This window comes from Puntigrus tetrazona, chromosome 13, assembly GCF_018831695.1.
Source record: "Puntigrus tetrazona isolate hp1 chromosome 13, ASM1883169v1, whole genome shotgun sequence".
In the NCBI taxonomy this organism is placed as follows: domain Eukaryota; kingdom Metazoa; phylum Chordata; class Actinopteri; order Cypriniformes; family Cyprinidae; genus Puntigrus; species Puntigrus tetrazona.
Genome location: NC_056711.1, coordinates 7,896,019 through 7,917,020, shown reverse-complemented (window position 1 = coordinate 7,917,020; position 21,002 = coordinate 7,896,019). Strand labels below are relative to the sequence as shown.

The window sequence follows — 21,002 nt, the reverse complement described above, 5'->3', positions numbered from 1 at the left end:
ATAATTTAGTACAATGCACTTATTCTGTACTCAGATTATATTACTGACTCATCGCTTACAACTTAACCCACCCTTAAACCCTTACCCATAACACCAAACCTGTCCCTAATGTTATCTGTGTCCCACCTCAGTAGCAGAGAAAGTGTTTTAAAGTACAAAATGAACAATAAATACACTACTTATTTTTTTGGTCTAAGTACATAGTAATTAAGGCCACCTAATAGAAAAAGTGTGACCAAAAAGTTCAATCCATTTACCAGTTATACTCAATATTTGTGTGCGCTTTGAGTTTTATGATTAGTGAAAGTGTGATTGGCTTGCTAAGCAACATGCCTGGGAAAACAAACACAAAAGCAGCCAACCAATTTTTCTGTGATATTTGTTCCAGAGGTATTTTTCCCCCATAGGGATTATTAAAAAGTCTTCTTTTCAGAGTTATAAGCCATAAACCAAAACAACCAGCCACAAGGTGAATAACAAAATTTAGATTTTAATCAAAAAAAGTAGCTGCATGAAAATTGGACAAAAGACAACCAAATTATAATCAATATAAACCTATTAAAGAAACAGATTTTTTGATAAAACTTGAATAGGTAACATCATTACCGACGACTTTTCTCTTAATTCTTAGCTGCTTATTAATAGGTAGTAAGGAAGTTGTTAAGTTTAGATAAGGTTGTGTAGAATAAGACATTGATGAGCGCTTATTACTAATGAATGGCTAATATTATACTAATATGCATGCTAATAAGGAACTAATAGGTATAACTGTAAAATGAAGTGTAACTTTTTACATTTATTGCAAGTTTTTTTTTTTGCAGAATCCTGGGAAATGTAGTTTTCCTGCCAGGAACTAAAATTTTATTATCGTACATAGTAATAGGTCCAACTTTAAAGGTTTGTAAGTTGTAGATCAAAAGCATTTCTTACACGAAGAAAGTTTTGTACTTCAGGAACCCCAGTACGGCACTCTATTGGATTGAATTAAAGAAGTCTCCTGCGAGGAGCGCTATTTGTGCGAGTCACTTCAAATGGAGAGTGTTCCCAATCAGTCACTGAAGAGTTTTCATCTCTGTTAGGATGAATACTGTTTGATCAGGTCTGGAACAGACTCATAGAGTGGGCGATGATGGACAGTCAGATGGACACAACACCTACGAACAGGATTTAATCCTTCAAGAGAGTGATCTGGTTTAGTGTGGAACAGACATCCCTAAACGCTATGTCTTTCTCTGTGGGGAACGACCGTCCAGATGCTACTCGTAATGTGGCTTGTTGCCCAAAAATTTACCGGAAGAATGACTAACAAAACCATCTACGAGAGCCAACACGTAATAAATAACTAAAAGTTACAAATGCATGCATGATAATATTCCGCATTATGTAAAAGCCGTGTCACGTCCTCCGTACAGCCTCAGATTGCAAATCTTCAAAAAACATCTGCAACATCCTCAACACTTTAGGTTTCTGTTATTGTCGGATGGAGATCATCGCGCTATGAAACACACAAGCACAAGGAACTAAAGAATGACAGACACACAAAAACAACGTCCTGGCATTTGCTCTATCAGAGCTCAATTATTTCCATATTACAAAAGCGCTCCAGAAGAACAGGGGAGCGTAATAAATGGCAATGAGGCGCTACTAATGTACCTCTCTTGTGCTCCCCACTTTCAGCCTGAGAAAACACAACAGCCCGACTCTCAGGCCTGGCTGAACACAAAGTCTCCTGAAAGAGCCGGGAGTTTAAGGGGGGGGTTTGTGGTGGTGGTGGGGTTGCGGCTTAGCTATTCATTTTTCCCTCTTCTGGTTTTGTCTCGGCAGCCACGCAGCAGCCTGCCTCTTTGAGTTATCTTAGGGCAGTGTGTTCACAGCCTGTTTCTCTTCAACCACCCCCCACCAATTGTTCCCAGCCTGTCCGCCACAGGAAATTACACTTCCACCTTCAGGCTACGCACGAGCAGGCAAGGCCTGCTTCCACATGAAGACCAAAAACTAGGCAAGGAGAGAGTGGGAGAAGGATGCGGCCAGACACATAAAGACAGGAGACTGGCTGGGGCAAAGTTTGCATCTGGTATTAACATCAATCTCAGATGACCACATGAAAAGGAGCATTCAACTGAAACAGACTGACGTTCACCTGCTATTAGCATACATCTTTCCTGACTCACTCGTTTTGGATTTTGTCCAGAGGAGGCTTTTAGGACACTGCCGTTTATATTTCGATTTTTGAGTCCGTTAACAACCTCAGATGAACAAAAATCTTGTTTTAACTGGTAGGTGAAGAAGTGGTCTTTCAACACTGTCCAGGACGAAGTAGCATTTACATAAAAACAGATTTTTCCAATTAAAAATCACAATATTCTTCAGAACAATTGCGATTTCGATTAATAAAACAACGCTGAACCTTTATGCTTTGCCAATTTACAGGTGCACAACATTTCTTATCCTGCTTGATCTATGCTGCTGTTCCTGAATCACCGTGAATGTGCTTTGTAAGTGTAAATGTACAAACCGGCCGGCAAAGCGCTATTCTGTTCCATATTTTGCAACACCTTCAAAATAAGTGTTTTTAGTTTTAACTTAAATGAACATGAATCTGGCAACAGTTTATTACATTGGCTGTTTTACGTATTGAGGCTCATAAAGTAAACCTAACCAACAGTGAGGTAAAATGCAAGATAAAAATGCATTTGCTGAAGAAACCATACTATTTTAGCATGCTTCTGCAAGTCTTCGAGCTCTTTTATCATGACTCATGTTTTACAGAACTCACAAGTACAAAATGTACAAAAGTACTATCAAGCAAGTTTACTACCATTAGAAAAGCCATACGCTGTATTAGTTCACATATCATGCACTACAATTAAAGTCTAGTGTTCACTTCAGCTGCTAAACATAGCAAATTGTACAAGTATGTTTTTTATGCAAAAATTCATATGCTTAGCTAATGAGCCTAGGTTGTAAGTTGCAAATGAGTTTACAAACTCTTATGAGCTGGTTTGCACCAATCTTACTACTGCTTAATACTACTGTTAAATATTGTTATACGAATTAGGAGTTTAGATATTTTTTATATTCATGGACATTATACCTTAAATATGTTCAAATTCAATTCAGTTGAATAGAAAAGAGCTTATGAATCAGAATTGCAATAAATCTGGACAGCTATGGTAGCACAGCATCTGAGCACCTGCACCTGAATATTGCACAAAATAAAATAAATAAGAGTTATTTGTTCATCTTGGCATACTTATTACAGGTTACAATCAATATAGATTTCTAGCAATTAAACATTCAACTTGAATCTGAGCTTAACAAAAGGCATGTGAAAGACAAAAAGGAGCAAACATTTAAATAAATAAAAAACATGAACGTCTCTTCAAGCCGAAAGGTCTTGGTTTCCAAATGGAAGCTCATTACTCGTCTCTCCAGGCGGCGGGAAAACTATTAACACAACAGCTGGATTTAGACAGAGGGGAGTAAGACCACGAGGGAAAGACCGGCGGGGGCCGGGGAAAGAAAAAGTGAGCTGAATAGACATGTCAGAGTAGCAGGGGGGAATAAAGAAAGTGATGTGAGTACGGATGACAGGTGGGGAAGCGAGGGATGTGGAACGAGAGTGTGAGAGACACAATAACTTTAAACCTTTCACCTAATCCACAATAACACAAGCAACAACATGCCAGGAAACGATCAGATCAGTCTGAGGAAGAGTCAAAAAAACAACAATAAAGAATACATACATACATAAACACTACTTGGTGCTTTTTCAGTGAAATTCCTTCTTTATATTAGAATTTCAACACTATCTGGAAATAGTGACATTTCCTGCATTAAAAATATACCATCTTAGTTCAAGAGTTAAAAGGATAGTCTACATTATTGTTTTTTGGTTTTATCTGAAATCTGAATGATTGTATTTTTAAACTACCAGCTACATTTGGCTCAGATTTTTTTTTGTTGCTTTTAAATAAGTCTAAAGAAAAAAAAACACTGAACTCAAATTTTATTTTAATTTATTGTAATTATTTACATTTTTTATATAAAGTCAAACATAGTACCCTTAAATGCACAATTAGATGTAGTCAGAAACTTATATAGCTTATTACATAGTGATTATGACTCATTAAGGGTTTAAATTTGGGTCTGATCCTCTATATAATGAGAGGAAAAGTAACATTTCTCTTCTCGTGTTTTAGTGGAAAAGCCATACAAGTTTGAAAGATATGTTGGTGGATAAATGATTAACTATTCTTTGAGGCTTAACAAAAAACAGAAAAATGTCGGGTGAATTCCCAGATGAAGTCACTATTTAAACTGAACGAATCAAAGTGGAAATCAAGTCAAAATTCCCAATAGTTTCATACCCTTCACTAACAAAGCGGAACTGACCCAAGATGATTTAACAGGTTCTCTTTACCCAAAGCAACTTACAAGTTGGCATAAACCACGAGCGTGAGTGCCCTGCTCCACAAGATAACAGTGAAAAGCATTTTGATTTCAGTGAATCTCTAGACTGCGTCGAGCCGCAACCTTTGTGTAAACACATTCTTAATCAATAGGTTGCCGCCACCCCGAGCACTCAGGAAAAAGCAGAAGCCTTGACTAGATTTACTACGCAGCGGAAGTGCTGTCCATAAGACTGAAGCACAGACGTTCTCAATAAACCCCTCTGTTTAATTTGGTCGTTCTGAAGCCCTTATCTTTAACACGCAGTCAGCAATATAAGTGACAATGTCTTTTCCAGCTGTGAAAAGCGAGTAGGAAATGTCCTTAGGGAGACAAAAACAGTCTCAAATATGAGCTCCTGCCAAGTTTCCTCCCTTTCAGCTTTTATTATAGCACAGAGAGGCATAGAAAGAGAGAGAGAGGAAAAGGAAGCCTATCAATGTTACATAAATACTTTCCCCAAACCTGCGACTCATCTCAAGAGTTCTGTAAGGAATAAGCGCTGTCACTGAATGCATTTACAGGTACAAACTGACACATGTGCACACTTAAAACGCTTACGTTTACATACACAAGAACAGAAAAGGGAACATTCAGCCATTGATCTGTTAGTCAATAGGTGTTCAGCCTCCAGAAAAAACTGATGCCATTAAGTCATTAAATGAATTTTATGCCTTAACACACACACACACACACACACACACACACACACACTTAAAGGTATAGGCAAATATTTACTCATCCACTCTCACAAGCATGCACACACACACGCCATAAATCAATACAATAAAACGCCGCAGGACAAAAGTGCATAAACTTTGGTTGCCAAATTAATCTTTATGCCTTAAATCTGTTCATAAGAAAAGGATTGAAGCCCTGTCACCCTAAAGCTTAACCGTCACATTAAATTGTGGCCAACAACAGCACAAATATATTTGTATATTTCATGTCTAACATCACCTTTGAAAATATGAATATTAAATGTGTATTCATTGTAAGTCGTCTATTTCCAAGAGCTGCATTTGTATCACTGCAGAGTTAAAGAGAAGAATATAAAACACACAGAACAAAAAAAGATAACAAAAATAGATAAACACAACAGAACATGCAAATCACATAGAATCTGAGCATACATTAGCTTCTCGCAAATTCTTCAAAACTACAAATAGATCTGAGAATGCGGAAAAGCAGCCTCAAATTTTCTAAACACTGGGGGTTGGAACTATTGGTGGGGGGTTCGGTTGAGTCAGAAATGTAATGGTCCTACAACTTACAATTTTCTTTTTTTTTTTTTATAAAATACAAAATTAAAAATGTACATATGAAAGTTTACAAATAACCTTAACAAATTAAGTATTATTTTACAATATGCAGACATTTAAGTGTTAATCATATGCTTAATGTGCTAAAATGCTTCCTAAGTCATACTTGCACTCTTTCACCAATAAACTAATGCATTGAACTGGAATTCCTGCTCCGCTTCAGTGAACAATAAATTCCACCTCCTCTGGTTTGACTATCTCTGTAATTTTTTTTACATTGCCAAACAACTGTTAGATAACTGAGGCAGACCACCACCATAAAAAAGGTACTAAGCTTTTTGTCACTATAACAAAAATAGTTAGACTTAACGCCCATATCTGAATTCTGAGGGACACTCACTGCAATGGACTTAAACCCTACCCAACAATCTATGCATTAGGTCATACGCACAGGACTCTCAGAATGGCTGAGGGTGACATTTGGGCAGGGGCCAGAGAGGTTGTGTGTGGAAGGACACAGGAACTGGAGTCTTAAAGATGGCTGACAGCAGGAGTGTTGACATCGTACACCATCTTCACCTTCTCCTGCACGATCTCTTTCAGTTAACCCTACTGCTGGTTTACAGCCAGCCTCGCAGACAGTGAATCCTTGGCATCTTGGCAGGACACTGAAAATTCTGCCTCACGGAAACAGCATGGCACCGAGCTCGAGCATCACGACGCCTCCAGTGGAGCCATTTTGAATCTCGACCATATGGACCATCCTTTTCATTTCAGCTTCTTGACTCTGCAGATGCCGTGCTGCTCTACGCTCCACGGCGCATGGGCCGAGATCAGAGAGTGTTACAGATGGTTTGAATTTAATAATTAACTGATTACATGCTATGAACCGTGAATTATTAGGCTTTTTAATGCCAGAATGCAATCTTCGTTTAAAGTAGGCGGGAGGGCTAATGTGTGAGGAGGTCACAGTGTGAAAAACGAAACAGAAAGGTGGAAAAAGAAAAGGACAAACAAAACAGCAAACATGTCCTTACACCAGGAAATCACCTAATCATTACATGCAGGGACCTGGATGTCTCAAACTTTTTTAGTCCTATCCGTTTTATTATTCTTCACTTGTTTCTACACCTCCAAGATTCATCATGATTCATTAATGAGCAGGATTTTTCTAGCTATGGTGCAGGATCTGCTCATCTACTCTCCATGCTGTTGCTGTTTGAGCTAAAGGGCCTGATCATGAGTCAGGTCAGAGCGTTAAACCCCACTTAAGCCCAGTGGACGGGAGGCGAGGTGTAGAAGCCTCCTTAGGACTGAAGAGCACTTGACTGGAGCACAGCGGCACTGAGACCACAAAGCGTGGCAAAAAGCTGCAAATAGCCAGGCAAGAGAAAGTATGTGTGCACTAAAGAGAAAGATTAAGACACAGAGCGGCAAGGAGACTTGTAAGAGGGCTAGATGTAAGTGATAGAGGCATGGAGCAGTCTGGGAAGAGTTGGAGTACAGGACTGAGACTTAATAAGGTAAGAAAGTATAAAATAAGACACTGATATTTATCCCCTTCAAAAGAGACACACATGAAGCGCTCTTCTTGGCAGACTGTCCTGAGTCAGAGCCCATTCAGTGAGCAAAGTCTTAGGCTCTTAGTCCTAGTCTTTGGAGACTTAGGATCAAGCTCTTTTCACAATGTTTTTGAATCATTGGGGGGGGATACTAACAAATTAATGGTTGTCAGAATAGTAACGAATAGGCTGCACAAGGGTGCAAGATGAGAACAATGGCAGACGGATAGCTGGAACTGAAAGACAATACAATAATGTGAATGAAGGAGAAAGCATGGGGGAGCTATAGAGATGGAGAGAGGGAAAATGAAATGGCAATAAAAGAAAACATTCACTCTATGAGGGCAAGTCCAATCTTGTGAAACTATCTATCCCTGTCACTCTAGAAAGAGAGCAGCTAGCCTATTAAACACTGTGAGCTGCTGTAATCTGCTCGGTGTTTGTATCAGCTACACCTCTGTCCCTCACAGACAACGACTCCAGCAAGTGTGATGGAGAATGTGCAGAACTGTTGTCAGGGTGACAAAGCTGTTGGCATGGTAATGAACAGGTCAGGGTCTGGATGCTGGAGGTTAAAATTCCTTAGATCTGCAATGGGTTATGGGGAAGTTTAGCCACAAGTGTGTTGAGGAAACCAGAGATGAACTATGAACTCTGGGAGATATTCTATGACCTCAACACAATTCAAAAGGACAAACAATCATCCCATCACTAATAAAGACAACCCTACCCTACACGTACGATCAAAACTCATTGTGGTAAACGCAAAATGTGTCCTTTCTGCACAAACAGGAGTTATAAAAATATTTTTTGCTCCTTCTGCCCAACCTCTAATGTGATATGTGCGCATGTATCTGAAGCACGTGCACAGAAAGTGGATGCCACGTTTAATGGAAGAGCTTAACTAATGTCTTATCGCACTTAATTTAAAAAAAACACACACGTTTATATTAAAAACACACAAGTTACAAAAACAGCACGTTTGTATTAGATCTGTGTGGCAGCAGGGTTATATACAGTAAATGAATCAATTCCACTGCTCTCTCGCCACATGTTTATGATTCGTCACCTTTAAATACTCGAGCTGCCTGAAAATAGTCTCCAAGTTACCATCTCATAATGTTCAGCAGGGGCCGGGCTTTTGTAATGGTGTCTCTACGCGTGCAGACATGTCAACGCTGGAATGCAGCCACAAAGCCCTGTGCCTCCACAACCTCTTACAGCTGGAGCGGTCGCCATAGACACAGCAGGGTCACAGTGAGGTCAGCAGGTTAAAAAACACCAAACCTCACTAACTACATCAAGACACGCAAGCCAGAAATCACAGTTGCGCTTCCCTCCTGGACCTGAACTCAAAGCACTCAAACCGACAACACAAGCTGGGAGCAGAGAGAGAAATCATACTGGGGAAAAAAAAAAAAAAAAAAAAACAGAGGAGGCGGAGCACAAACTCAATTCCTCAGAGGTGCTGTAAAAAGCCAGAGGGCCTGAACCAAAACACACATGAAAAATGACTTGGCATGAGAACAGCATAAAAACAGCTAAGGTCTCCTGCTCTCGTGCTCGGTGTCCTCCATAGTGAGCCACTATAGGCAACTAATCAGCAGGCTGCCAGCAGGCTGTGCTACAATCAGTATTTTGATACATTGTGACACATTCTCAATAATGTATATATTGCATCATGACATGTCACCCATACTAGAGGTAGCAAACCTATTTCAGGTTGAGGGCAGTGTAAGGGGGAAACATGTGGGCCAAATTACTTTGTTAAAATGTGGTGCGCAGGCAAACATACTGAATGAAGCTTTTTCCAAGGTAATGAAGTTGGCATCGATCAATGTTCCCTAAGCTGCTCATGTAAATGGCGGTGTACTTTTGAAGTTATTCCTGCACAGACATACTTCACAGAAGCAGACTCCAAATATGTGGAGGAAAAAACGTTAGACGGTTCTTAAACCAGATGAATTAAATGCATTTCAATGGTACTTTTTTTTCAGTATGCACTTGAAGTTGAAGTTGAGAGAAATTATTCATTTATGACAGAATTCATTTATGAACAGTACTAATTCATAGCCATGTACGTAAAAGCTGCCATACTTTTCATTCCAAAAGTTATCTTGTCCTTACAACTGAAATACCGTCATGCTTACATTTAAAAAAAAAAAAAAAAAACAACAACACTCTTCCTTGTGGGATATTGCTTAATTATAGATCATTAGTCGGGTTGGGACTTATAATTATATTGGCAAATCTAGTTGATGACTGATTAAAATTTATAAAAATAGACTTGTGTTACGTGTCAAAACTGAAAACATCATATCAAATTTTTTTTTAAATGAATCGTTATTTTTTGGGTCTGATTGGTTTCTCACCATAAATGAACAACTCCAGTTAGTTTACAAATGGGCCGAGACAACTCATTCAGGCAATCTATGACTGATTTTTTTTGATGAACTGATTATTTTCAGACCGTGATTGATGTGTTCATGTTAGCCAGCCCAAACGAACTGGAGTAAATGAAAGCGAGAACAAGTGCCAGGTTCCAAAACAACGTCCCAAAAGAGCCAGGTGTGAAAACTCCCTTGGTGTCAACCAACCGTATTAGAATAATAACTTTCATGTGGGGCCCATACAAAAAGATGCTTTCAAAAAAAAAATACCCCAAGTAGGCCATTCTACCATACAGCCAAGACAACACAAACATTAAGAAAAACAGGCCAGCACTACTCAAATCCACAGATTTTCATTCCTTTTCTTTTATAGGGTTGCGGTGAGTTTTTGCAGTGTTATTATGAGTCGCTCTTTGGTTATTAAACAGGAGCCTACTAACTCTGTCTGTGATTCGGCTCTCTCTGGAGAGGAAAAACAAAATCCAAAACCTCTGGGAGGAACACGCTGCTGGCTGAAAATGAAAAGGAAGACTGAATGGAAAAGCCCTGCAAGCTGAAAAACACTGTTAAAAGCAGGGAGGCAGATTGGATGGAGGGATTTGTGACAGACCCCCAGTGTGTGACTCACAACAGGAGGAGGGCCCTTATGCTTCCTTTTGACATCCAGTGCCACCTATTTAATCTTATTTTCCTCCAATGTGGAAAGGAACGGATGATGAATTCAATAGAAGACCATTATTCTCCGCAGTACAACACACTGTCCCAACACACACACACACAATTTAGTGTGGCACACACCTGCTGGCAAAAAGGCCGCTACAGACGGACTTCCTACTGAGAGCAGACAGAAGGGGGTGGGAAAACTAAACACTGCATTTTTAAATTAGAAAAGCAATCTCTTCCTTGCAGTGCCTGGCCATCAACAATTAGCAGAAAAACTTAACTCAAATGGCTGCGTTGCTGTATGAAAAATGAATGTGAAGATTTACATTTTTCCAGAGCACAGTACAGTATGCAAAACTTTAACAAGACTGTGACCTCAGGCGGCTCTGAATAAGCTTGTCTGTTTCTGTATATGTTCTAATGTTCTGCTTACATTATGCATGCAGTGACCTCAACAGAATTAAGCATATGTATGAGTGTTTTTTTGGAATTATGCATTTTAATTTGTTTGTGGCAAAATATCTTTTTTTTTTTAAAGATTAAAACCAAAAGATGGCTTTCTTTCCTAAATAAATAAATAAATAAATAATAATAGTAATGTGTTAACTCACATACATATACACACTTATATTAAGGCTATATTTATTTGATCGAAAATACAGTAAAACATTTTACTACACTGTAAAATGTACGATAACAGTTTTCATTGGAAATTGGAAAAAATTAGTATAAATTATTAGTAGAAGTAAATAATAGTAATATGCTATTGAGTATTATCATCCAGGCCTACTAGCTATCCAACAACATTTGAAGCACTCTAAATCCATCAACGCTCTTATAAAATGCATAAACAAATTGCTGCAAAGACAGCCATTCCTTCAAACAAAAGAAACAAGACTTCACCTGCAAGGCAGCCAGGTTGAAGTATAAATGGTTGGCTACACAAATGTCGGGACAGTCACAACGCTACCTCCGTGGCATGTCTGTGACAGCTGCACAAACATCCGCCAGTTGATTTACTGAATAACCTCATTCTGAGCTCCCTCCAAACACAGATGAAGTCAGCTGAAAGAAAGAGCAAGGGACTACAGGATAGGCAAGGGTTATTTCTAATAGAGAACAGTCCTCTAATTGGCGATTCTAGCCAAAATCTCTACACAATGGCGCCTCAAAACAGCAAGCAATAAGGGTTTGGATTCAAGAGAGAAGAGTGCCAGCCAGGACAGCACCCTGCTGGGTAAAAGGATGGCCAGCGACTGACTGATCCTACAATAAGCAGAAGCGACAAAAGAACCATTTGGTACCACTGACACTACATGACACTCCAATATGGAGGATTAATGTTTTGATGGTCCATGCATGCAAAGCCTTCCTTCATCCTGAACAATGTAGTCTGCTGGTATTTCAAGAAGGAGAAAGGAAAAAGATTTTGCCCTAGTGTGTTCTCAATAAGTCATGAAAGTTCAATGGATCTATCTTCGAGGTGGGACAAAATATTGATACAGGGATATATCTTTTTTTTTTTTTTCACCGTACGATACGAGACTCTACATCTGGTGGCAAATATATCAATATTTTAATTAATACAATAAGGCACTCTAAATAGGTTTCCCTGCACCCAGCATCGTAAAATGTGTGGAAATCGCACCATTTTCACTTCTTTCCAAGGAGCTCTGAGAAACCACGAACCGCATTCTCTATGAAGTTGGGGAAGCACGAGGAACCGAAGGATAAACAGATTTCCAGCCACTGTATTAGCTGTACTGCTTTATTATGTTTATGTAAATGAGAACTAAAAAACTGCAATGGAGCAGCTATCAGCGCGAAGGATAAGCACGATCACATTATTATTGCAGAGCGCATATTCAGTCTGTGAGTAGCCTAACCTCTCAGCTTGGATCACAGGTGAAAGACGCTGCTGGAGCATCCAGTTTTATGTGAACAAAACTGGCTGCTTTCCATCTTTCCATGATATTACAAGGCGCAAACATAAATCTGCACCTATATTGCAGGGATAATGAAAGTTGATGAGAAGTCCAAGAATAAAATGATTCATTTACTTAACATTAAATCTGATTTAGAGAAATTGTGCCATTTTCTAACAGTCTGGACTTGAATAAAGAGACAAAACTAGAAATTAATCTTTTGACTGGCATTTTGTGTTCATATTTAGACAGATATCGTGATGTTTAATTATAAGATTATCTAGCAATATATGGATTTTCGCAATAAATCACTGTCTTGTTAGTTCTATTGCACTGTGAGCAATGTATTGCTATTCATATTGTATCATGGGGTACACCACTATTCCCACCCTTAGTCTATATGAAAACATGTTCACAAAACAATATGCTTCACAATTCAAATGAGATCTTAAAACACAATCATTAATGCTCAGCGCTTTATAAATCTATGAATTCCACTACAGACAGCAACATTGAGTTCAGAGACATGTAAAAAAGCTAAACATTTATTCCTGTGACAACTCATGTATATAGAAAACCCACCTGAGACTGAACTTCTCACAATGACAAGGGTACAGTGTGGGCTGTAAAATGAAGAGGCTCTGGAAGAACATGAGTTTCCATTGTCAAATGGTCAGGAGCAGCAACCTATTAAAACAAGAAACGCTTTATAAGATTATAGTGCGCAGAACAGCACTGTAACAATCACATTCACTACACTTAACAGGGTTTACTGGCTTAATCTTTATAGCCCTTCAGCGACCTTATCAAAGACATTAATGAAAAATATTATGTAGTTTTCATGTATTGTTTTTCCCAGACAGTGTTGTACTTGGCATGCAACGTTAGTTCTAGCTGCCTGTCCTGGAAATTGCCACTTATGAGATAAGAGCACAAGCTAAGAACATGAATGGAACTTCTGGCATTAAAGACTTGAGTAATTGTCAATTTCTCGGAGTAAACATTGTTTATAAACATATGTGCACGCGCATGAAAATAAAATGTAGTAAAACAAGTAGCAACTAAGGAAGTGTGCGACTCTCAGTCTCATGAAGAAACAAATGTTCAATACAATTACTCCACGTGCTTCCTGAGTTTTGCGTTTATGGTTTTGTGGCATTCAAAGGCATGCTGTTTTTGACAAACTCGGATTGGCATGTAGCAATCGGTTTCATTTCACAGAAGTAAATCTTGTCAGGTTTGGCAAAGGATAGTAGAAAGGAAACAGCCCAAGCTAACCACAGTGACAAGGCCTCTGTTAGCAATGCAAAAATGCTCAATGCTCAATCAAATCCCACGCTTTGTGTGTTGCTGCTGTTGTTGCCATTTTTTAAAATTCATTTCTCAAACGATTAGCACATTGAAATATTCTCCCCCATAATCGGTTCTTGGAACATTTTCAAAGCGCATGGCATAACCCAGTTTGGTAGAGTGTAAACAAGCAAATGCATGCCAGATTATGCCCATCAATTACTCACTCATCAAGTCCAATTAAAACATCTGGGATTAAGGGATTCATGATTATGATCTTAATCAATCCAAAAAAAGCAGGTGACACCTGATAACCAAATTGCGAAAGATTACAGCAACGAAATATTAACCATATGCGATGCAAATGCTTCAAATCCCTGGAAAATTAAGAAGCGCAGTTTCACGAAGACAGCGTGGCCCAGGAAATATGACTTTTTCTGTTTGTCACTCTCCACAACCTTGAATCTGCAATAATACAGTGCTCATTAATACAAGAGCTCATTAAACTTGGAAATGTATGCTTCAACTCTTAACATCAGAGAACAGCAGTCTCTACAGGTGCACAATCTGTAAATGTAAATCATGCCAAAAAAGCCCAGAGCCTGAATCGTGGTCCCCGCTCACCTCGCTATGTGCACGCATACACACAAATTAGACTTTGTTCAATGAGCACTCTGCATTTCTATAGGAGCCCAGCAAGTCCCATTTGTTTACATGGCACTAATTAAGTGTGCTTTAATGGAGGAGCAAAAGTGCCAACAATGAGTCCCTGTGTTGGGAATGAGGGAACGTCTCAGGTTCTGTTCGTCAGTCCTACATTACAGCCGTTACAAAAACATAAACAGTCAATACTGAAGTAAAAACGACCACTGCCAACAGCTCATTGGTGGGGTTAGCCTAGATTAAAGTAACAACAAAATGATGATGAATCTTCTATATTATTAATTGATAGATTTAATTGAAAATTTGGATGCATCACAAAACTAAAAATTAAAAAAAAGGGAGTCAACTGTAGATTAACAGAGTCATTAGATTTTTGCAGAACATATATAAAATTATATATATAAAAATATAAAAGTTTGGTTGAAAAATATAGATTTTTATAGAAACAATACTTGCTACCAAATGAAAAGTCCACAAATTGGAGAAAAAAAAAAAAAAAAAAAAAAAAAAATAATAATAATAATAATAATAATAATAATAATAATAAATATATATATATATATATATATATATATATATATATATATATATATATATATATATATATATATACACACACACACACACACACACACACACACACACACAACATGTATTAAAAGTACAAATGTATTAAAAGTACAGAAAAAGGACAACACATTATCTTTTTATAGCAAAATAACTTTAAATCATGTCAAGACTGTTTACGGTGGACAGAGCAAAGGTTTCATCTTCGAGCGGTAAGAATCTTAAATAGTCGAGCATGTCATGAGTCGTTCTCTTCATCTGCAATGCAACAGAAGTTGGGCAGTTTATTCCGCCAAGAGGCATTGAGACAGTATCTTGTCATTGGCTAATAGCATCTCTCATCTCATTCGGCTGCCAACTGGAATTTCTGCTCGTGTTTGGTGATGGTCCAAACCAAGAAGCGGAGCTTTTTCCAAAACGATATCCATGTGGGGCACAGAATACAATCATATTACCAAAAGACTATGAGCTGTGCATGAGTCTGCATTGGCTTAAATACCAAAACAGACGAAAAGGGAAAATGAAAAACCTGCGGTGTCTAAACTACGCATGCAGAGTGGATGGACAAAAAAATAAATAAAAAATTCTCAGAGGAGTGGCTAATTCTTGAGCACAAACGCTTGTTTTGTGCATTTGACGGCAGTGTAATAAAACATGCATGCTACTCAACAGAGAGGAAGAGGCCAGTCAACAGAGAAGCTCATCACGCTTTTCTCCCTCCTGTGGAGTGCTGCAAGGGAGAAAGAGAATGAGACGGAGAGAGAGCATAAGTGGGAGAGCGAGCTGTGACTGCTTGTTGCAGATCCTGCTGTTTATCCGCCAGCCTGCCTCCACACTGCGCTCATTCAGTCTGAAACAAAGGCCGATCAGCCGAAAGGCTCTGCTAGGACACGCACTACAAAACAGGAACACCAGAGAGAAGAACAGCAATGGACAGAGAGACAAACGGACAGAGAAGTCTAAAACACAGAAACACCATCCCTAAACAGAAGCAAACGTGGCTCTGAAGGAAACCAGCGGCGGAAAATAAAAGAAAAGCAACGTGCGACATTCTCTAATGTTTCGACAGCAAGCACACTGAATCGCTCAGGCACACCGAGTCATTCTGGCTTAAAAAGAGCGTGTTTGCTCGGCCCAGACACCTCAGGTAATGAGGCTGGAAATCTCAAAGGACGTATTCTGTCATTGGCTACGGGATGACCACCAAACGCAGCGCCAGGGCAGCTGTGCGCTGACAAAATATGAGAACAAGCATTATGAAATTGCTTGACAAAAACATGGGACACAGCAGATTAATACTAGACCAAACAGTTATAGCTGGGAATTTTACTGAATAAACTGACAGCCAGTGAAGGACAGGGCTTCACAAAGACTTTAGGCCAGTTATAATGCTAACAGATGAATTATCAGTACAAACCATTAATGATTTCATAAACATGTTTTAATCATGTAGTCACATTACAGATTTATCATTTCTATCTTCGTTTTATAAATTTTCAAATATTAAAATGAGGTGAGGCTAATAAAAAAAATGGTCAAGTCGCAAAAAATAAATAAAATGACTAGCACATCTAGGACTACAAAACTGAATTAATAGAGTCCAAACGGATCCGGTGTCAAAGAATTACATAACTGTTAAACCGTTCTATATTGCTCCAAATGAACAGTGCAGCACATTAAACAGAATACTTGGTATCTCTGAAGGAGAATACTTCATTGTAACAAGAAACAGCAACACACAACAAAGAGGTTTATTGTAAGTACGCCACGTTATGTGAAGCAAAAGCAAAAATGAACAGCACTGTTGTCATGTGGCTGTGGACTCGTAAGCAAATTACGTGCATGTGCGACAAAGTTTCATGCTAGCTAACTTTATTTTCTTTATTGTTGGCCACTGGCATTCATTTACCAGTGTTTGAGTTGGAGGCTAAAAACATACAAAGCTGTGGTTTGGACATTAATGGGGAGTCTTACTTTGCAATTTACATCAAACAAATTATTAACAGGACTCCACAGTTAAGCTTTTCATTCACAGTTGGGAGGGAAGGTGAAAAATTATTTTGCTGCACTACTGCAAGTAAGATTTAAAATTACAGCAAAACTATCATAAAACAACCTCCTTCCAACATATCCAACTTTGCACTCTGAATGGCTTACTGTTTCCTGTATTCTGCCTGTGTTTCTTCAATTATTGGTCAATGTAAACATACACAGATGTTTCTGGCTGTTCTGTTTTTTGTTGTTGTTGTTGTTTTTTTTTTTACAGCATCCCATGCCACTAGAGATTCCTTCATGTGGAGTTACAAATAATTTGCTTCTTACGGTTTGCTTTTTAAAAACAAGTTACCTTCCGTTTAAAAAAAAAAAAAAAAAAAAAATCAAAAATGTGTCCTTTATGTACGCTTTGATGTAAAAATAGAATGTAGTGTGTGAACATTAATTAGGTCATGCAGACTTGAATGTTTAACCTTCCAGGAGCATTTAATCAAGTAGCTTAATTAATATTCATGAACCATGCCCTCATAATAGAAGGATTCTTCTATTCTCATTTGATTAACACACACTTAAGAGCGTATTCTTTCCAGACAAGGCGTACACGTAATTAATATTAATGAACAAAACCTTAGCCAAACTTCTAAATAACAGCATACTCCAGCTAATAAGGAAAAGTATCAAGGAAAAAAAAAAAAGGCTATGCATTTAAACTATCGCTGTCAGTTTGACGTGTTAATAAATAAGGGTGCATGCACACCCGTCTTGTTTGGTTCAGTTCCAAACAAACTCCAGCACGGTTCGTTTAAGGTGTGAATATAATCCGACCCCAATGGAGAAAGTTGTGTGTTACATGTTAAAGCCTGCGATCACTTTCCTAAATATTTCAAGGCAGTTAATGGCTCCGCCCACAGACCTGTATGTCATTCTACATTTCATACCGTTGATTGTTGATAAATGCAAACATCTCCATGAATGCAGTTATGCTCTGAAATTTAATATATCAGGACAAAAAAAAGTTCAGACTGAAAAACGAAACTGCTCGACTTCTTAAAAACTGACATGTGCTTTTTTTTTTTAAAACTAGCAATAGGACAGGTCTGGGTACTGATAAGCCTTACTTACACAAGCAATCGAGACTAAACCAGACAATCTTGTTTACTGTGTGGGAATGTCTAATGGCGCATTTCCACTGAGGGGTATGGTTCGCTACAGTATGGTACAGTACGCAATTATATCAGTTTCCATTGTGAAAGGTACCAAAATAGGGAATCGTGCCATTGATTCTGATGTCTCTGTAGCGATTAAACAGGAGATACAATTCATTTCGGGTAAAGGTACATTTAACAGGTATTCGTGGTCATACAGTTTTGGTTAAAGCACAAAGTTACTTTATTTTGAACTGTACCATAGTACAGCGGCTGACTTTGATTTTGTCTTTATTTGCTCTTAAATCTCTTATGCTTTTATAATGACTAATATTGGATAATATGGTTCATTAAAACTGACAAAAAAAAAAAAAAAAAAAAAAAAAAAAAAAAAAGGTAGAGTTGTTTATTGTCACGCTTCATCATCGGTTACGATGTTCTCTCATACACCACACTATCAAATAAGGGTACCGATTGCAGTGGAAATGCAAGCTGCATTAGGGTGTTCCATAATGAACCGTAATGTACTGGAGCGTACCGTTCAGTGGAAATGAGCCATAAGTGCGTTCCTATTGTCCCATACAGTGACTGCAGCCTGTGGGGGCATAGCTTCATAAACTTCACAATTCAGCACAGCTTGTCACCACACTATGAGTGTAGTAACTGTAAGTTAAAAAATGTGTTAAGAGTGACTGAATCTGCACGGAAGAACATCGAGGTGCCCCAATTGCAAATCATAAATTCAACATGTTGAATATTTCCTATCGGCAATCCTGAGCCCCGAGAACAAATGTGCATAAATTCTGAAGATTATCAAGTGAAACAATATGCTATTAAGAAAGCAATCTGACAGAAGACTGAAGCATAATAACAAACGCAGTCACAGCGCATCACAGAAGGATTGGGACAGCAGAGATTCAGGATCAGCTTGTCGATTTGTGGCAACAGTGTTTATACAACGTGTGCTTGAAAGCATATTTATTCTCAAGTCTCGAGATATTTCGTGAGATTTCCTGTTCTCACAGCCAGGATTCTGGATGAAAATGTGCGTGGTGTGCCGCAATGTGACAAGACAGCACACCACACGCAAAGCAAAATGATGAAATCTTGAATTTTTTGTGCTATTGTTTGTGGTCTCTCACATTTTGAAAGTCTTATAAGATTTTAAAAAATGTGTGCGCATATACACACACACACACACACACATATAGCCATGTATGTAGCCTAAATGTATGTGTGTGTGTGTGTGTGCGTGCGTGTTTACTGAATGCAATTTAAATGATTTATATAACTTTTTATTTGTGAAAGAATATGATATCTGATATGCATTTACTTGAAAATGCAGTACTTTGATAAAACTGCATTTTTCTTTGTTCAAGTGATGCTAAAACAAAGACATAAAAGAAAATGGAAGAAATTTGTTTGAAAGCAGAGGCCTGGTTCTGTATTTTGATATATAATTTTCATATGCAAGGCAGAAAATATTCTTAAGGAAGTCAAATTTGGGTGCAAATAATCGAAAATGCTGGCAGTGGCTGAAAAAAAAAAAAAAAAAAAAAAAAAAAGCTCAACATGGAACTTAAAAGGTCGTCCAAGAAATGATTCTGTGAATTCCTCTACAGACCCTAGCTGACCCATTTCATTCAACCTAAAATAAAATATTTCAACAATCTCAACAAAACAAACAAATAAAAACACAGAAAACTACCCAGGTAGTGACGAGAGTCAGTCAAATCATCTGGTTGGAGGACTAAGGTACTCTTGCCAGGTTGCACAGCTAAATGTTCTTTAATATCTGATGCAAGACTTAATGATGTTATTACAGAGATTACAAACCCACTCTACTGTCATTATGCCTTTGAGAAAAGCAATTAACCTGAGATTGCTCCAGGTGCACTATCCCTGCAATTGTTACACTACAAGTCGCTTTGCCAAACTAGCATCTGCTAAACAACAAAGCAAACAGCTATTACAGTCTGAACACAAGTTTAAAAAAAGTTCCTTAATACAATAAACTCCATTCACTGAACACTATAAAGATGCATTACATCACGATTTGTATGCAGTGCTAACATTCATCCAAGTCAATGAAGAAAGTGAGAAGTTTGAGACCATATAAAAAGGAAACATTCACACAGGATGGGTTTTTGCAATTCTTCTGCATTTTTTGCAATTCTTCTGCATTTGCTTTAATAGTTTCTGACAAATTTTTAGCACGGACTATCTTTGACCTTTTATTGCTTTCTGATAAAACAGTTTTTTATTAGAGAGAGATACAGCAAATATATATATATATATATATATATATATATATATATATATATATATATATAAATACAAACAAACAAACACTGAAGTGTACTATTTTTTGTGAAAAAGAAAGAAAAAAACATTAGTGGCATTACACAACAAAACATTACTCACACAACAGTGATGCACATACTGCTACAGAATAGGTATTGAGTTTTTAGTAGTCTGAACAAATCTACCTGAAGGACACTTCCGGTATTCAGCAAGATTCCTATTTTCTAAACTGCTTTCAGGAAAGTTTTAGATATTTGGAAGTCATCAAATTCAAGGTTGTGCGCAGATCTGCACTGGAAAAATGACTAAGGAATGAGAGGCTGTGCTGTTGCTAAATGCAGTTCAAGTGCCACAACAAAAAAAACCCAACTAACTAAAACAGTAACCAAAATACAGAAAACCTCAAATTTATCCATGGGAACTCGAAATACATTTTGAAACACAACCACTGTTCTGTACATCTCAAGTGTTCAGGCTCTTCTAAAAATGTGAAGCAACAGCAAACCTGTATCGATTTCTTTCCTTTGAAGAGCCTATAGACATAAGTATCACTTTAAAGAGGAGAGCATCCCCAAAATGCTGAGTGTGTGTGAAGTCTGAATAATAACAGTCTGTATCTCAGCAGTCAGGAAAAGTGCACACCAATTGATTTAACTCTTGAAACATTATCCAGAAATAAATGAGGCCTTACAGAAATGAAGTACGGAAAATGAAGCCATCAGTAAGGCATGCAAACCCAGACGAAAATGCGTTACCCACTGGCAGAGGACTGGATAACATTACC

The 21,002-nt window shown here is 38.1% G+C and overlaps 1 protein-coding gene across 5 annotated transcripts in view; it reads right to left on the bottom strand.

Moving 5' to 3' along the window:
* The window catches only part of ndst2a (N-deacetylase/N-sulfotransferase (heparan glucosaminyl) 2a), a 93,671-nt gene that overhangs the window by 63,790 nt on the left and 8,879 nt on the right, over window positions 1-21,002 (bottom strand). For 4 of the 5 annotated variants that reach the window (XM_043255309.1, XM_043255308.1, XM_043255307.1 and 1 more), the window contains exon 2: window positions 12,837-12,941. The exons of the other annotated variant lie outside the window; for it this stretch is intronic. The gene's annotated coding sequence lies outside the window, so the exon portion shown is untranslated. The remainder of the gene's footprint in view (window positions 1-12,836; window positions 12,942-21,002) is intronic. 5 annotated transcript variants of the gene reach the window in all.